The sequence below is a fragment of the Bos taurus genome, chromosome 10 (assembly GCF_002263795.3).
Source record: "Bos taurus isolate L1 Dominette 01449 registration number 42190680 breed Hereford chromosome 10, ARS-UCD2.0, whole genome shotgun sequence".
NCBI classification, from domain to species: domain Eukaryota; kingdom Metazoa; phylum Chordata; class Mammalia; order Artiodactyla; family Bovidae; genus Bos; species Bos taurus.
In genome coordinates, this window is record NC_037337.1 from 99,845,730 (window position 1) to 99,865,129 (window position 19,400).

The 19,400-nt window shown below is 41.8% G+C and overlaps 1 long non-coding RNA gene across 2 annotated transcripts in view; it reads right to left on the reverse strand.

Annotated features, from left to right (window-relative positions):
• The window catches only part of LOC112448534 (uncharacterized), a 33,667-nt gene extending 19,730 nt beyond the window's left edge, over positions 1–13,937 (reverse strand). Inside the window, exons 1-3 of one of the 2 annotated variants that reach the window (XR_003036929.2) lie at positions 10,446–13,937; positions 6,138–6,365; positions 2,717–5,628 (exon numbers count right to left, since the gene is read on the reverse strand). This is a non-coding gene — a long non-coding RNA (uncharacterized lncRNA). Of the gene's footprint in view, positions 1–2,716; positions 6,366–10,445 lie in introns of both variants that reach the window. The other variant, XR_009496263.1, reaches the window with a different exon arrangement.
• Positions 13,938–19,400: the final 5,463 nt, after the last annotated feature.

Genomic DNA, 19,400 nt, shown 5'->3' on the forward strand with positions numbered 1-19,400 from the left:
CTTTTTTTTATCATGAATTCCACACAGCAGTTGATTCCCACAGAATGTTCTCCTTGAGTTTGACTGACCTTTTGTCTCCTTAGATAACCAATATTATGAATTATCAAATGTAGTTCCAACATGGAATAATATTTTCATTATATTCAAGAGTAAAGTGTGAAAGAATGAAGACATATCAGAATGTCAGTCATTCATCAAGGAAAAGCCATAAGCACAACACACTTTTAAGTTTAATCTTGATTATTAACATTTTTCTCCATCACTTTTAAAGTCTAGACTAAGGATCAGCAAACTTTTTCTTAACAGGACACATAGCACATACTTCAGGCTTGTGGGTCATAAAGTTTCTGTTGCAACTACTCAACATTCCCATTGTAGTATGAAAGCAGGCATAAGCAATATGCAAATAAGTGGATGTATTCTAGGAAGATCTAGTTTACAAAAACAGATCACAGACCCACAGGCCATACAACAGAATAAACAATCAACAGAATTTATTTATAGTGTTTATCAATGTCTGATATGTAAATACTTCCACCACTCCCACCAGGATTTCAAGCTACCAGTATGACATCACTGAATGCAAAGTTATGAAGAGATGCATAGTAGGGGGTGGCATGGTGTTCTACTAATAAAAGGAGATAGAATAATAGAGTGTCAAAAGCATAGTATGCAAAATATGAGATCCACTGACTGTGTGCTTAGTCTCTCAGTAGTGCCGGACTCTTTTCAAACCCATGGACTGTAGCCTGTCAGGCTTCTCTATCCATGGGGATTCTCCAGGCAAGAATACTGGACTGGGTTGCCACGCCCTCCTCCAGGGGATTTTCCCAACCAAGAGAATGAAATGAGGTCTGCCATACTGCAGGCACATTCTTTACTATCTGAGCCACCAGGGAAGCCATAAGGCATCTTCATGTTCTATTTTCTGTCATGATTACTAATGGTCTTTGGCCATTTTCTCAAAAGATAAGTTATAAGGAAAAAGAAAGCTTCATGTATTTTCATCAAGCTCATAAGCAGTATTCTTCGTTGATAGAAAACCAATTAATACTGTAAGTGGCTGAAGATATTCTATTTTCTTATGAAGTAATAAACAGAATAGTCTACATAGATTTTAAAGATATAAGAAAGTAAGTTTCTAATAAACACATCAACAAACCTTACTCCAGCAATGGATTTTTTTTGTGTTTGTGTTTGTGACTTAAAAGAAACAACAAAGAAACATATGTATTTATGAGGTTATATTGGATTTCAATGACAACTGATATTCACTGTCTTCAATAATTCAACAATATAGTTTATTTTTAAATTGTAATAAAAACTCTAAAATAAGATGTTGATGACATGAATATAACATTACTTGACTTGAATTCTGTTGGGAAGCGCAGTGCAAAATAGCCTGGAAGGAGAAGGTCCTTGGGAAAATGGCAAAGGGCCAGAAGTACCCCAGCTTTACATACTGCGGGCTGAAAAACATCTCTTGCCTTTAGCTATGCTCGGTGCCAAGATCTAATAATAAATATTAAGGATGTTGCTTGGGAAAACGGGTCATGGGATAAACACCTGGGTCATTTAGAATGCACTGTCCTTGAAATATTTTTTACTGATTATGTCTTAACCCCGTACACGCTCTGCTGGCCATATACTCTAAGCTCTTTGTTCCTGCTTCTATAAAAAGGCTTGACTGCAGAAATAAATTTGTCAGTCCTTGCAAGAGACTGTCCGAGTGTTGTTCTTTCAGGTTCGTCGTTTCCTAGTCCCGGGGAGAGAATCCCCACAAATTCCTTATGTATTAACAAGAATTTGATGAGTGCCTACAAGATGATCAGTCTACTCTGCTAAGTAATATGAAGGATGAAGAGATGAATAAGACACTCCATTTCCATTTCTAACACTCTGACCCAGGTTCTTGTCACTCATGTCAGGATGACTGCAGTTGTCTTCCAACTCATATATCCAACTCATATATACTCCCTACTTTCTTTAATTCACCTTACACATTACCATGTCAAAATTTCTAAAACACTACTTTAGTAATACCACTTTCATGTTGAAAGCTTTTAGTCTCCTTGGGGCTTCCCAGGTGGCTCAGTGGTGAAGAATCTGCCTGCCAGTGCAGGAGACTCAAGAGACAGGGGTTCGATGCCTGAGTCAGAAAAATCCCCTGGAGGAGGAAAGGGCAACCCACTCAGTATTCTCACCCAGGAAATCCCATGGACAGAAGAGCCTGGCGGGCTATCGTCCAAAGGGTCACAAAGAATCAGACATGACTTAATGACTAAGCAACAATAATAGTTACAGTAAAGCACAAACTTCTTAGCTTGGTATTCAAAGTCCTCAACAGTGAAGTTCCTCTTCAACCCTATCTCTTCTTATACTCTCTCGTCTCCAACTACTCTTTGTCTCTCAACTATATCTTTGGAATCGGGACCATTGCCTTTTTACACATTCTATTATCCTGGCTTGGAATATTATGCAGCAAAAGGCTCCTCCCCATCCATCTAAGTCAAAGTTTTAGTCAATCGTCTCATCTTACCTGCCCTTTCCCTGAGGATCTCTCTAACTCCTGACTTCCTGTCACTTGATTCTGCCTGTCATCTGTACCACATATGGAACAATTACAGTTGTATGGACTATTGACTGTGTCAACTGTATTAGTCAGGACTCCTAGAAATCCAGCAAGATGTATTGAAAGAATACTGGGGTAACTTACATTATTAAGGGATTGAACAATCCAATGGCAAGGTCAGAGGTTCAGCTGGAATGCAAGAGCGATTGAAAATGAGCAATTCCTGGACTCTGGGTCTTGCCTTTGCTTCTCACAGTCTATTTCCTTCCAAGGTAGATGATTTCTTCTATATGACAGAAAATAGGACATCCAACAGTTCCTAAATATTTCATTTCATCATGCCTCCTTCCCCCATAAAAGAAAGCCTTTTTTTCCTACTAAAGTCCAGTCAGAAAGATACTAGGGAAGGATTCAGGTTGATGTGACATTGATCAGGCACCCAATTCCTGACTTAGTCAGTTACAGCCAAAGGCACAGCATTATTTAGTATTTGTGTGGCTATTGAGAAATCAACTGCAAAATATCAAGGGCTGTTCCTAGAGTAAAAAGAATATTCACGAATAAGACACTAACTTTGAAAAATGTCTCACACATTCCCCATCTTGACTTCCCAACATTAAGTGCATGAGCACCCATGTGTGGGGGCATGTTCAACCCACATACACACACACACATCCTGTTTTCAGGGGACCTGAGTGTCATAGCCATAAATGAAGACAGAGTTCTCACTGAAGTTGTTCAGTTGCCCAGTCGTGTCCACTCTTTGCAACCCCATGGACTGCAGCATACCAGGCCTCCCTGTCCTTCACCATCTCCCAGAGTTTGCCCAAGTTCATGTCCATTGCATTGGTGCTGCCATCCAGCCATCTCATCCTCTGTTGCCCTCTTCTTCTGCCTTCAGTATTCCCCAGCATCAGGGTCTTTTCCAATGAGTCAGCATTTCGCATCAGGTAACCAAAGTATTGGAGCTTCAGCTTCAGCATCAGTCCTTTCAATGAGTATTCAGGGCTGATTTTCTTTAGGATGGACTGGTTTGATCTCCTTGCAGTCCAAGGGACTCTCAAGAGTCTTCTCCAATATTACAGTTCAAAAGTTTCAATTCTTCAGTACCCTGCCTTCTTTATGGTCCAGCTCTCACAACTGTATGTGACTACTAGAAAGACCATAGCCTTGACTCTATGGACCTTTGTTGGCAAAATGATGTCTTTGCTTTTTAACACGCTGTCTAGGTTTGTATAGCTTTCCTTCCAAGAACCAACTGTCTTCTAATTTCAAGGCTGCAGTCACCATCCACAGTGATTTTAGAGCCAAGGGAGAGGAAAACTGTCAGTGCTTCCACCTTTTCCCCTATTCGCCATGAAGTGATGGGCCGGAGGCCGTAATCTTCGCTTTTTTTTTTTTTAATATTTAGTTAAAGCCAGCTTTTTCACTTTCTTCTTTCACCCTCATCAAGAGATTCTTTAGTTCCTCTTTGCTTTCTGCCATTAGAATGGTATCATCTAGGTTGTTGATGCTTCTCCCAGCAGTCTTGATTCCAGCTTGTCACTCATCCTGCCTGGCATTTCTCATGATGTGTTCTGCATACAAGTTAAATAAACAGCATGACAATAAACAGTCTTGTCATACTCCTTTCTCAATCCTAAACCAGTTTTTCCATACAGGCTTCTAACTGTTGCTTCTTAACCAGTATACAGGTTTCTCAGGAGACAAAGAAGATGGTTTGGTATTTCCATCTCTTTAAGAGTTTTCCACAGTTTGTTATAATCCACACAGTCAAAGGCTTTAGTGTACTCAATGAAACAGATGTAGATGTTTTTCTGGAATTCTCTTGCTTTCTCTGTGATCCAGCAAATCTTGGCAATTTGATCTCTGGTTCAAATTTGATCTCTGGTTTTCTAAACTCTTCAGCTTCAGTGGTTGGGGCGTAAACTTGAATGACTGTGATGCTGAATGGTTTGCTTTGAAAATGAACCAAGATCATTCTCATTTTTAAGGTTGCACCCAAGTACTGCAATTCAGGGTCTTTTGTTGACTATGAGAGCTACTCCATTTCTTCTATGAGATTCTTGCCCACGGTAGTAGATATAATGGTCATCTGAATTAAATTCGCCCATTCCTGTCCATTTTAGTTCACTGATTCCTAAGATGTCAATGTTTACTCTTGCCATCTCTTGCTTGATCACATCCAATTTATCTTGATTCATGGACCTAACATTCCAGGTTTCTATGCAATATTGTTCTTTACGGCATCAGATTTTACTTTCATCACTAGACACATCCACAGCTAAAGCGTCACTTCCTCTTTGGCCCAGCCACTTCATTCTTTCTGGAGCTATTAGTAGTTCTCCTCCACTTCTCCCCAGTAGTATACTAGACACCTTCTAACTTAGGGCTCATCTTTCAGTGTCACATCGCCTTGCCTTTTTATACAGTTCATGGGGTTCTCACGGCAAGTATACTGGAGTGGTTTGCCATTCACTCCTCCAGTGGATCACTTTTTGTCAGAACTCTCCACTATGACCTTGGGTGTCCCCACACAGCATGGCTCATGGCTTCACTGAGTTATGCAAGCCCCTTCACCAAGGGGCAGTGACCCATGAAGGGGCTCACTGAAGTGCCTGTAGATACATCCACTGGATCTGAGATGGTTATCACCATGTCCCTGAGTGCCCAAGAGCCATGACTTGTGAAGCCATTTGTCAGTTTCCTCAGCCTTTCTGCACTGGGGTAAGGTTTGTAGACCCCTAAGCACAGCTGCTACTGCAGCCCTGTTCTCTCAGTCTCTGAACCCCTACTCCTACAGGGCTCTAGGATCTTGTCCAGTAAGTCAAACGAGGGCCTGTCTCTAGTCCCACACTATTCAAGGCTACCAAAAACCTCCATTTGACCCCACGGACTGTAGCCCGCCAGGCTTCTCTGACCATGGAATTTTCCAGGCAAGAATACTGGAGTGGGTGTCATTTCCTCCTCCAGGGGATCTTCTTGATCCAGCAATCAAACCCGCATCTCCTGCATCTCTTGCACTGGAGGCAGATTTTTTTAAATCACCGCACCACCTGGGAAGCCAAGGACAATACAGCTTTTGGCAATTCAGCTCAAGACAGCAGGGGAATAAAGATTCTCTGAGCATAATTCATTGCAATTATGAGGTTTGTGCTGGCAATATCAAAGGGCTGCTTGCCTCTGGGTTCTACCCAAAGGATCTGAAGTGATCACCCCTTGTTCCCCATGCATTCACCACCAACACTTCATTTTCTTACAGAAAAGAATCAGGGGTAACTGGATGACTATCCAGAAGTCGTGCTTAGAAGAATCCTGGAATCCTGATGCAGGATCCTAGGACCAGAAACTAAATGGAAGTTATTGGGAGGGGACATACAGTCTAAAACACAGAAAGTCTAAGACAATATACAGCATGAGGACTGAACCTGGGAGACTTCCCACTAGACCCAGGATGTAGGAGTTGGTACCATAGAGAATCCTGGGAAGAGCTAGATAGAACAGGGACCACTCACAAATCCTCCATCCCATCATGAAGCAATGGATTCAAGAGGGAGAGCCAAACCTGAAGCAAAGACCTCTTGAAAATTCTTCTGAAATCTGGATATGTGTAACCTGCCAGGAGCTTAAGTTGCTTAATGTGGGGCTTCATTCTTCCCTTCGACCATGAAGAACCTAGTCCTCCTCCATTACATTGTTGAGTCCAGGGTCAGCAGAGTCATTTCCCACTGCTGGAGTCAGTCATCTAGACAGGCTGCCTCTCCATGATTCTCCCAGGAGTCACCTGGATCACCTAAATAGATGACAGGTAGGTAGGTAGATACAAAAGTAGATAAAGGATTTTTAAACTAATCTCTTTGAATTGGGTTTTATTTCAAATGAACACTACCATAGTCAGCACAGACACACCTCTTTTTTTGTGTTTCACTTTATTGAGCTTCATGGATACTGCATTTTTTTGCAAATTGAAGGTTTGTGACAACCCTGTCTCAAGCAAGTCTTTTGGTACTATTTTTCAACAGCATTTGTTCACTGCATGTCTCTGTCACATTTTGGTAATGCTTGCAATATTTCAAACTTTTTCAGTAATATATTTGTTACAGTGATCTCTGATCAGTGATCTTCGATGTTACTATTGTAATTGTTTGAAGGGCACCATGAACTGCACCCATGTAAGGCAAAGAACTTAATCAACAAATGTTGGATGTGTTCTGACTGTTCTACCAACCTGCCATTCCCCCATCTCACTCCCTCTCCTCTGATCTATTTCCTGAGAAACAACAATATTTAACTGTGTTAGTAAGCCTCACCTAGAGTCAGACTGCCTGGAATGTGAAGTCAAGTGGGCCTTAGGAAGCATCATGAAGAATTACGAAGAACAAAGCTAGTGGAGGTGATGGAATTCCAGTTGAGCTATTTCAAATCCTGAAAGACGATGCTGTGAAGTGCTGCACTCAATATGCCAGCAAATTTGGAAAACTCAGCAGTGGCCACAGGACTGGAAAAGGTTAGTTTTCATTCCAATCCCATTCCAATCCCTTTGGCGATGCCAAAGCATGTTCAAACTACCACACAATTGCACTCATCTCACATACTAGCAAAGTAATGCTCAAAATTCTCCAAGTCAAGCTTCAATAGTACATGAATTATGATCTTCCAGATGTTCAAGCTGGATTTAGAAAAGGCAGAGGAACCAGAGATCAAATTGCCAACATCTGTTGGATCATAGAAAAATCAAGAGAATTCCAGAAAACATCTACTTCTGCTTTATTGACTATGCCAAAGCCTTTGACTGTGGGGATCACCAAAAACTGTGTAAAGTTCTGAAGGAGATGGGAATACCAGACCACCTGACTGGCCTCCTGAGAAATCTGTATGCAGGTCAGGAAGCAACAGTTAGAACCAGACATGGAACAACAGACTGGTTCCAAATCAGGAACAGAGTACATCAAGGCTGTATATTGTCACCCTGCTTACTTAACTTATAAGCAGAGCACATCATGAAAAATGCTGGGCTGGTTGAAGCACAAGCTGAAATCAAGATTGCCATGAGAAATATATCAATAACCTCAGATATGCATATGACACCACCCTTATGGCATAAAGCAAAGAGGAACTAAACAGACTCTTGATCAAAGTGAAAGAGGAGAGTGAAAAAGTTGGCTTACAACTCAACATTCAAAAAACAAAGAGCATAGCATTACTTCATGGCAAATAGATGGGGAAACAATGGAAACAGTGAGAAACTATTTTCCCGGGCTCCAAAATCACTGCAGATGGTGTCTGCAGCCATGAGGTTAAAAGATGCTTGCTCCTTGGAATAAAAGTTATGACCAACCTAGACAACTTATCAAAAAGCAGAAACATTACTTTGCTGACAAGGTCCATCTAGTCAAAGCTATGGTTTTTCCAGTAGTCATGTATGGATGTGAGAGCTGGACTATAAAGAAAGCTGAGCACCCAAGAATTGATGCTTTTGAACTGTGGTGCTGAAAAAGACTCTTGAGAGTCCCTTGGACTGCAAGGAGATCAAACCAGTCAATCCTAAAGGAAATCAATCCTGAATATTCATTGGAAGGACTGATGTTGAAGCTGAAGCTCCAATACTTTGGCCACCTGATGCCAAGAACTGACTCACTGGAAAAGGCCCTGATGCTGGGCGAGATTGAAGGCAGGAGGAGAAGGGGATGACAGAGGATGAGATGGCTGGACGGCATCACCGACTCGATGGACATGAGTTTGAGTAAACTCTGTGATGGACAGGGAAGCCTGGCGTCCTGCAGTCCATGGGGTCACAAAGAGTTGGACATAACTGAACTGAATCCAGAGCAAGGCCTTTAACTCTCTTCATTTGTCTTGAAGGATAGAAATGAGGAAGCTGCAGAAGGAGAACTTGAAACTAGCAGGGGTTTAAGGAAAGACACTATTTCCATTAACATTAAAAAAAAAAAAAAGGTTTAGCAGTTTAGTGCTGATGTAGAAGCTGCAGCAACTTATCCAGAAGATTTAGCTAAGATAATGAAGTGTTCGTTGTTCAATCGTGTGCAACTCTTTGTGAACCCATGGACTACAGCCTGCCAGTCTCCTCTGTCCATGGAATTCTCCAGACAACAATTTTGGAGTGGGTTGTCATTTCCTTCTCAAGGGGATCTTCCCAACTCAGGGATTGAACCCAGGTCCTCTGCATGACAGGCAGATTCTTTACCATCTGAGTCACCAGGAAGATAATGAAGGTGGCTACACTAAGCAACAGATTTTCAGTGTAGATGAAACAGATTTGTAATGGAAGAAGATATCATCCAGCTGGAGAGGAGAATTCAACATCTAACTTCAAAGCTTGAAAGAACAGGCTGACACTGTTAGAGGCTAATGCAGCTGGCAATTTTCAGTTGAAGGTTGTATTTATTTACCATTCTGAAAATCCTATAGTCCTTAAAAATTGTGCTAAGTCCTCTCTACCTGTGTTCTATGAATGGAATGACAAAGCCCAGATGACAGCTCATCAGTTTACAACATGGTTTACTGAATAATTTAAGCCCATCGTTGAAACCAAATGCTCAGAAACAAATTTTTCATAATACTGCTACTCATTGACAATGCACCTGATCACCCAAGGGCTGTAATGAAGATGTATGAGATTAATGTTTTCGTGCCTACTAACACAATATCCATTCTGCAACTCAAAGAGATCTGCAACTTTCAAGTCTTATTTAGAAATACATTTTGTACAATTATAGCTGCCATGGAGAGTGATTCCTCTGATGGATCTGGGAAAAATAAATTGAAAACTTTCTAGAAAGGAGTCACCATTCAAGATAACATTAAAAACATTTGCAATTCACGGGAAGAGGTCAAAATATCAACATCAGTAGGAATTTGGAAGAAGTTGATTCCAACCCTCGTGAATGACTTTGCAGAGGAAGCAATTTCAGATACCGAGCAAATAGCAATAGAAGTGGACCTGAAGATGTGACTGAATTGCGGCAATCTCATGATAAATCTCCAGTGGATGAGGGCTTGCTTTACAGATGAGGAGAAAGCAGTTTCTTGAGACGGACTCTATCCCTGGTAAAGATGGTGTGAAGATTGTTGAACAACAATCTTCTTTGTTGAGCAGCAATCTTTGTTGTAAAACAACAAAGCATTTAGAATATTACATAGATTTTGTTGACAAAGCAGCAGCAGAGTTTGAAAGGATTGACTCCAATTTTGAAAGAAGTTCTACTGTGGGTAAAACCCTATCAAAGAGCATTGCACACCACAGAGAAATCGTCTGAAAACAAGACTCAATCAAGCTAGCAAACTTCATTAAGAAACTGCCACAGCCCACCCACCTTCAGCAACCACAACCCCGATCAGCCAGCAGTCAACATGGAGGCAAAACCCATCACCAGCAAAAGAATTGGGACTTGCTGAAGGCTCAGAGAGCATTTTTTAGCAATATTTTTAAATTAAGGTTATGCACATTGTTTTCTTTAGACACAGTGCTATTGTATCCTTTATAGACTACTGCACAGTGTAAACATAACTTTTATATGCACTGGGAGACCAAAAGCTCCAGCTGACTCGCTTTATTGCAATATTTACTTTATTGCGGTGGTCTGGAGCCATACCTGCAATATCTCTGAAGTATGCATGTATAAGCCAGTGTGACTGAAGCACACACAGTGGCCACACTTTTTGCTGTAAGGACTACTTTTCCAGAGGGAGGAAAATCAAAAGTCAACAAGAGCTGCAGGTGTAGCACTGTCCTGGAAGCTAGGAGGGCACAGACTCCTTGTCTATTGTTGCCATGACAAATGACCACCCATTTAGTGACATGAAGCAACAAAAAGTTCATTCAGTCACAGTTCTGTCGGTACGGTGGGCTCACCTGGTTTCTCCGCTCCTCCTGGGTCTCAGGGCCAAAACCAAAGTGTTGGCCAGCCACAGCAATTCTGTGGAGATTCTGGAAAGAATGTGCTTCTGGGCCCATTCAGGTTGTCGGTAGAATTCAGTTCCTTTTCCCTGTAGTGCGACTGAGGTCCCTGCATCCTCCGGGGCTCTCAGCCAGAGGTTGTCTCAGCTTCGACAAACTTAATCAGCTCTCTTCGTTTTTAGAGTCACCAACGGGGAGTGAAATGCTTCCGGTGCTTAAAACCCCCCCGCCTTCTCCTCCTGCCGCCTTCCTCGGTCTCCAGCGAGAGAAAAGTCACTGCTTTTAAAGGCTTGTGTGATTAGATCTGGCCCACCTGGACAATCCAGGATACCCTCGCTCTCTCAAGGTCCGTTACCTTAATTACATCTGCAAAATGGCCTTTACCATGTAATGTAACATATTCACAGATTCCAGGGATCGGGGCATAGACATCTTGGAGGACCATTCTGCCGACTGCCGGAGACACGGCCAAGTGCAGAGAAGAGGGCGTTTCTGGCCAGGACAGATGCCACTGTCACGTGGGATTTGTTCTTGAGTTATCTTGTTTCATTCAATACAAAGGAAAATGATACAAAAATAAATTTGTTGATTTCAATATATTTTTTCTGATTGCATATAAATATATGATATACATTTAGAATATATGTATATGTACACATGTAGTCAAAGGGCTTCCCAGGTGACCCTAGCGGTAAAGAACCCATCTGCCAACGCAGGAGACGTAAGAGACCAGGTTCAATTCCTGGGCCAGGAAGATCCCCAGGAAGAGGGCATGGCAATGCATTCCAGTATTCTTGTCTGGAGAATCCCATGGACAGAGGAGCCAGGTGGGCTACTGGACACGCCTGAAGCAACTCAGCATGCACGCATATAGTCAAAGCCTTGGAGCTTTATATTTAGCTCATTCAATTTATGAAAAATATCTAGCACATAACCTACTTAGCAGAGCTAGTCCTACCATCAGGAAAAAAAAAAGACCTCTGACCTTTACCCAAAGTAATGAATTATAAAATCCACAAATCCACTGAAAAAAAAAAGATACAAATCACAATGGTAAGTTTACAAGACTGTAAAATAAACTGTAAAATGTTGTCAATATTAAAATGACACAGATCTATTATCATAAAACTATAAATTTTTCTTAGTTACAAAATCAACCATAAATCTTTTTGTTGTATTCAACTAGTTAAGGTATACTGTTGTATTCAGCTAGTTAATGTATGGTTTAAATTGCACAGTTTTTGGAAAAGCAGGCTTAGGATGAAAGGCAGGGTGCCATTCAGTCAGCTGGGCGCAGGCGTGTGCGCACTAATGCCAGTGTTTGGCTTTGGGGGTGTGGAGGAGACAATTACCTTGATCCAATGGTAACTTCCACCTACGCTCTCAGGTAAGCTCTCTCAGAGGTCATAGAACACAAAGGTTCACCAACCAAATCAAAATATATGAATTACACAGGTTATCTAATCAATTTAAAGCACAGCAAGAAGCCAGGGAAAGAGAAGAAGTAGGCTTAACACATGTAGGATAGGACACAAGCAGATGGAACCAGCACAATTTTCCACCAGGAATTGTAGACTCAGTACCTAGGGTCCATGGCGCTTTTACAAGTCCACAAAACTGTTTAAACTTCTTTTACCAGAAAGAAAAAAACTGTCATCCAGCCTGGATTGTATTCATCTTTATACCAATGTAGAAGTACATGCAGTTTTTAATACTTCTCAATGGAAGAAAGGGTCCCAGAAGAAAAACCCAAATGCTCAGGGTACAGGGCAAGTATCTTACAGTACACAATGGGATGACCACACCACCCATGTTTCCCGCATCAACATTCTGCACTGACGACTGAGGTTTGAACACAGGGCTTTATAGACAAAGCGCCTGGAGCCAACACAAACACTAGCTTTATCCAAGAGACTCGGACCAAGGAAGCCTGGGCAAACAGCTTGGCAACTAGCCTGCTCCATAGCCCTGGGTCTTCACGAGCCTCTTAGACAGTGGGCATGTGGGCCCGAAATAGGACCATAGCAGGAGCCTCAATGGATGGCCGATATAAGGATGCTCAGAGGTGGCATCAGCCTACTTTAGGATGGCTTTTCCATGTCTTTGAACCTATAAGTAACCCTCTTATTTGTTTCATCACACATTTCATCTATCCCATCTTCAACCTGTCTCACAGGTTACTTACTATCTATATTCAACACATGTATTCTGCCTGTGTCTCATAGGCTACTGTTTGGCCATTGTTTATCCCAAGCACGTGCTGTCAATTTTGCCTACATTTCGTAAGTTACTAGCTTTCTTACTATGCTTACCACTTCTTATGAGTTTTATTTGTCCCATTTGTTGTCTTGCTTTTTATAAAAGAACTGAATGTTCTCAAATAATATTGAAAACATGTTACAGGAAAAGTTTAATAAGAATAATGTAGAAGGGAAGAAATAGCACCAATTATTTCATGAGAGGACTTTCCTTAGACTTTGTGATCAAACATGTTTTATGCAGATAAAGTTACAAATCGCAAAAGACTATGTGGGGTTCTAAATGTCCATTGAAAATCTCTAAATGGATAAAGAAGCTGTGGTACAAATATACAATGGAATACTACTCAGCCGTAAGGAAGAATGAAATAATGCCATTGGCAGCAACATGGAGGGGCCTAGAGATTATCATACGAAGTACAGTAAGTCAGAGAAAAGAAATACCACACATCACTTGTATGTGGAATCTAAAAAAGATGATACGAATGAACTTAGTTACAAAACAGAAACAGACTCACAAACATAGAAAACAAACTTACGGTTACCAAAGGGGAAGGGGCGGAGGAGTTATAAACTCCTAAATTAGGAGTTCAGGATTAATAGATTCACCCTACTACATACAAAGCAGATGAACAACAAGGACCTACTGTATAGCACACAGGACTATATTCGGGATCTGGTAACCTATAATAGAAAATAATATAATATATATACACACACACACAGCTGAATCGCTTTGCTGTACACCTGAAAGTAACACAGCGTTTGTAAATTAAATATGTGCTCTGCTTAGTCACTCATGTCCCACTCTTTGGACTGTAGCCCGCCAGGCTCCTCTGTCCATGGGATTCTCCAGGCAAGAATACTGGAGGGGGTTGCCGTGTTCTCCTCCAGGGAATGTTTCCCACCCAGGGATCGGACCCAGGTCTCCCACGTTGCAGGTGGATTCTTCTACCATCTGAACCACCAGGGAAGCCCAAGAAGACTGCAGTGGGTAGCCTATCCCTTTTCCAGGGGATCTTTAAGACCCAGGAATAGAACCGAGGGTCTCCTGCATCACAGGTTGATTCTTCACTAGCTGAGGTACCACAGAAGCCCTAAATCAACTATACTTCAATTTTTAAAAATGTTTTAATAAAACAATTTTAAACACTGTGGTTTATAAACTTTTCATCATGCTTTCATCATGATGTTGCTATTTTATATTAGGAAGTAGATAAAATTAAAACATAAGGTGAAGTAAGATGAAAATTTTCTGTAGTTTAAGTGTCTATTTACCATTATGATTATAATGTAGATTTACACTATACAGAATCACACAAAATTTTTTTCAAGGTAACTTGAAACTTCGACAGCTCCTGAAAATGATCCAGTTACACTTTTCACATTAACCATCTTTGTTTAACCTATCTACAGAGTTGGACACGACCTGGTGACTGAACAAAAACCTATTCTACTTGTGCACTTCACAGGTGTATTTCTTTTTAGGTAAAGATGTCACAGGGACAAGCATTAGCAACAGGTAAAAAGGATCTGCTACTGCCGCTGCTAAGTCGCTTCAGTCGTGTCCGACTCTGTGCGACCCCAGAGACGGCAGCCCACCAGGCTCCACCATCCCTGGGATTCTCCAGGCAAGAACACTGGAGTGGGTTGCCATTTCCTTCTCCAATGCAGGAAAGTGAAAAGGGAAAGTGAAGTCGCTCAGTCATGCCCGACTCCCAGCGACCCCATGGACTGCAGCCCACCAGGCTCCTCCATCCATGGGATTTTCCAGGCAAGAGTACTGGAGTGGGGTGCCATTGCCTTCTCCAGTAAAAAGGATCACTTATGTGAAATATGCCGATGGTGAGGGTTCCAAGGGGGAGGCCCATTTTTAGTTTTCCTTATTTCTTATCAATACTTGTCTTAATTTCATCAAACTTGCAAGAGCTATGCATTTCTCAATAATAGTCAGGGATTGTCAGGGAACATTTAACAGGATTCCTGCATGCTGTTTTCTATTTCTCAAGGGTTCTCTGTTCCTTATCAGTTCCTATTCCGAGAGCGAGTAGAGCTGCACACAGCTCTCAGGACTGAGATCACAGGATGAGACACGCAGTGACTCTTTTCAGCATCAGCGACCTTGTATGTGTTAGACTATCCATGTTGTGGCTGTTGATAAAACTTCATCCTGTGTAATAGCTGAGTAACCATCTTACTAAAGATATATAAGCCTGCATTTCTGCTAATAAAAGCACCCTTGCTGCATCAGAGCTTGGGTCCCCATGTCTTTCTGTCTTTCTTTCTGTCTCTCTCTCTGTCTCTTTCTATCACTTTCTTATCATCGAGTCCAGACCGCCAGGGTCTGGTCCATTAAAGGACCGCAACAAGGGATGAAAGAGAAGGTCATGAAATAAAAACTAGACCCATGGTCTACTGTCAGTGTATTTTAGGACAACCAGCAAGAGCCAAAATACTTTCCTTTCCAGTGCCATGCTTCATCCTCAACACAAATATATACAAGATAGGAAAGGAAAGAAAGATCGGGGTTGGGGGAGGTTCTTGACGTCTCCAACTAAAAGACAAGACTCTTCCCTCAAGTCAGTATTTCAAATCAATTGTGCCCTGCAGCGGGGAGAGGGTGTTTAGAAGCCAGAGCCAAGGACCACAGTAAGAACTGGAAAATGTCAAGTGTATGCCTTTCTTAGACAAAGCAAGAGATGGGCTATAAAAGGGGGGAAATGGGAAAGGACAACTCTCTTGATGACAGGGAAGAGGACCCCAGGGCTCTGATAGCGCGGTTAGAAAGGTATTTATCTGTAATTCACAATTCAGCTGATAATTGTTTACTGACATTATCATCATAAAGTGTTAAGAGTTGAGGACCATTTCTTCTACTCTATCCCCCATGGTTCTGCATATATAATAAGGAACCAGTAATAACTATTTCCTTGGAAGAAAAGCTATGACCAACCTAGACAGCATATTAAAAAGCAGAGGCATTACTTTGCTGACAAAGGTCCATATAGTCAAAGCTATGGTTTTTCCAGTAGTCATGTATGGATGTGAGAGTTGGACCATAAAGAAAACTGAGCACCAAAGAATTGATGCTTTTGAACTGTGGCATTGGAGAAGACTCTTGAGAGTCCCTTGGACTGCAAGGAGATCAAACCAGTCAATCCTAAAGGAAATAAATCCTGAATCTATCAATCCTGAAGTTCTAATACTTTGGCTACTTGATGCAAACAACTGATCATTGAAAATAACACTGAGGCTGGGAAAGATTGAAGGCAGGAGAAGAAGGGGACGATAGAGGATGAGATGGTTGGATGTCATCACAGACTCAATGGACATGAGTTTGAGCAAGCTTTGGTGCCGGGAGCCGGCATATTGCATATTGAATGCATATTGCATATTGCATATTGAGTGCAGCACTTTCCACAGCATCATCTTTCAGGATCTGGAATAGCTCAACTGGAATTCTATCACTGCTGGGAGCCAGCGTGAGGAACTCCGCCCATGACAAAGGTCATGAGGAAGGAGGCTCAGCACACGCAAAAGCGGGATCAAGCCTCAGGAGTCCCCCTGGAAATTCTCGAGCATTTACACCCAAAACCAGAGTCTGCCTACTTTCTGCTTTGTGCTTTCACCTACACCTCTGACTTTACGGGGGGCTGTCCCCCACTACCTCTCTCTGAAAAAAGAGATAGCTTACAGCTCCAGTTAATAATTCCTGGGTGTGACAGTGTTTCAACCTACAAACTCCTTTGGAAGTCTTCTAGCCTGCCTGAATAGGTTTTTCCGGCCACATGTGATTGCTCAGAGCCTCCCAACTGTGAGAGGCATGAGATGTTCTAAACTGTCTGAATACAGATTCCTTTGAGCAGTTAAAAGATTGATTAGAAATTGTATTGGTGAAGGGTTTTTCACTTGTTGGGCCAATGTTTGCTGCTAAGTTTCCATATCCCTTACCTGCTGTGTCCCTGGCAGTGTACTGATTAATATAATTGGTGTAAGTAGTAGTTTTAATGTTTGTAACCTGGGACCCTTGAGTTAATTCTTTTTCTTGTTATAGCCCACCACACCTTTGCTCTGTAGGAATGCAAATTTATCTAATGCTTTTGGAGGGTGGCGCTTGACTAATCACCTTTAGAGAAAAATAAGTTTTCTGAAGAAAGGGTCTTAAAATGTTAACAGGCCTCCGGGCCAGAAGATGATGCAAATCACCTAAACTTTTGCATATGATAAGTTTGCAGGAAGAAAGCCTGGCTTACTGCATGACTACCCCTTCCCCCATTATCCTCTATGCATAACTTAAGGTATAAAAACTACTTTGGAAAATAAAGTGCGGGCCTTGTTCACCGAAACTTGGTCTCCCCATGTCGTTCTTTCTCTCACCTTCTGGCTGAATTATTCAGCCTCTTTTCTCCACTGAATTTCCTCACTGAGCTATCCTTATTTCAGCCTCTTTTCTCCACTGAATTTCCTCACTGAGCTATCCTTATTCTATTACTCTTTATATCCTTAATTAACGTTTAATTAAGCAGTTGTTTCCTGATCCTCGCCGACGCCGTCTCCGCTTCGAATTCCCTGGATCCACCGGGGCTGGACCCTGGCACTTTGGGAGTTGGTGATGGACAGGGAAGCCTGGCATGCTGCAGTCCATGGGGTTGCAAAGAACTGGACTCGACTGACTGACTGAACTGAATAACTACTTGTTGTTCACCCCGTTATTTATTCATGCACGCATTTGCCAAGAACCTGTTGCTGTATACCAGATGCTATATGACAATTAAGCCAATGAGCATTTACTGTCACTGACTCTGTGACAGGCACTGCACTAGACACTGGAGGGAAATCGTGAACAAAACTGTGTCTTGGAGAAATTAATTGATTAGCACTTGGCTCTATACATTTATAGACTAAGTTCCTGGGTCCCTTTTATTTACAGTCTCTCTGATTCTGGCCTTACTGCACTGTTTTTGCTTCATGTATGTATGAATTGAGGAGAGGTCAATATGAAACTATTCTCACCTCGCAGACCACACACCAGAAGAAGTGATGGGCCAGATTTGACCCATGCACCATAATATGTTCACCCAACTTAATAAAAGTAGAAAGAGAAAGAAAACCAGGGAGCAAGATTTCTACAGCAACAATTATTCATATGTGCTGAGACACCATGACTGGTTTTACATCATTGTCCAGAGAGCAAGCAAAGAATGATAGTTGTGATTTGGGGTTTATTTGAGAAGAAATGATTGAGAGGGACATCATTTTTTTTGAGCCAGCTGCAAAGATCAGAGATTGTAGGAAGCAAAAAGGACAATGGAGATAAATAGGGTCATGAGTCATTTGATTGTCAGGACATTTTAAGGCCTCCACCACAACCAGGCTCATTTCTCTTAATAGCTTGGCTAAAGAACACCTACCATCAAGGCAACTATTACAAGAAATTCACCACTGAAACTGGTTGGGCTTAAAATTGTCAGAAATGGTTGTTTTGAGCTGAGTCTTTCAGTAGGAAAATGTGCATATCTATGAATAATGTGCTGTTATTATTATTTTTTTTTTTTTTTGCTTTGCTTTTAGGCAATGTATTGGCTTCCTAATACGATAACGAAGTCTCCTCCTCCCTTCCCCTTCCCCCACCAACACCTATACATTCTCCATCCCCATCTCCTCCTGCTCAACACGGTTACCACCCTGCTTATAAAAGTATGAGTCTATATGCTATTGATAAGTAAGACACGCAGCAAACTCAACTTGTTTTTTCTCTTTTCTGAAACCCATCTTGCTTTTTCCTGGAGCCAATTATTGCCTTCCTTCCACCCCTTTGTTTCCATGTTCGTATCAGTAACTCAACTTCAGATTTTCTAGCAGGACCTTATGGCATGTATCCACCACACTGGGTATTCCATCAGTTTCGTCTCACTGGGGGAGTCTCTCCCAGAACCTTCAGACCTGTCCTGTCTAGACTGGAGACCGAGACACTCCATGGTCCACTCCATTCATCCTGGGGGTTTTGCATGCTTTGCTGTCATATTGCATCTCCTAGTTTTTATACTACGTTTTGTTACAGTAAGAATGCTTCTCACCGTCAGTCGTAGCCATGTATCTTATGCTTGGTCTCCACTAAGTAGGCCATCCATAACAAGGGCCTCCAAAGTTGCCTATGAAGAAGAGACAGCTGGAGGATTGTTAAGGGCCAGGCCTGGAAATGGTTTACATTACCTCTACCCACCTCCCATTGGCCAGAACTCAAGTTATAAGACCTCAACCTATGGGGGATTGGGATACATAGTCTTCCGTGTGTCAGAAAAAGTGGTATATGGAACATCTAGCATTATGTCTGCCAAATCTACCCAACTTATCACCAAGGCATTTTATTTTTCTTCCAATGTGTGTACTAAAGACAGTCTAAACCAATCAATAATCTCCATCGGTTCCAACCCCCTTGGTTTGTTAATGAACTAAAATCAAAACTCATCAGTTATATAAACACAAACTAGAAATTTAGCTTACAGACAAAAAGTACTTCTAGCAAAAGTGTTGAATAGCAGACCTCAGATTGTCACCGCCCCTTACCAATTCTGAAATCCATTCCTACACTGCTGCTGCTGCTGCTAAGTCGCCTTAGTCGTGTCCAACTCTGTGCGACCCCATAGATGGC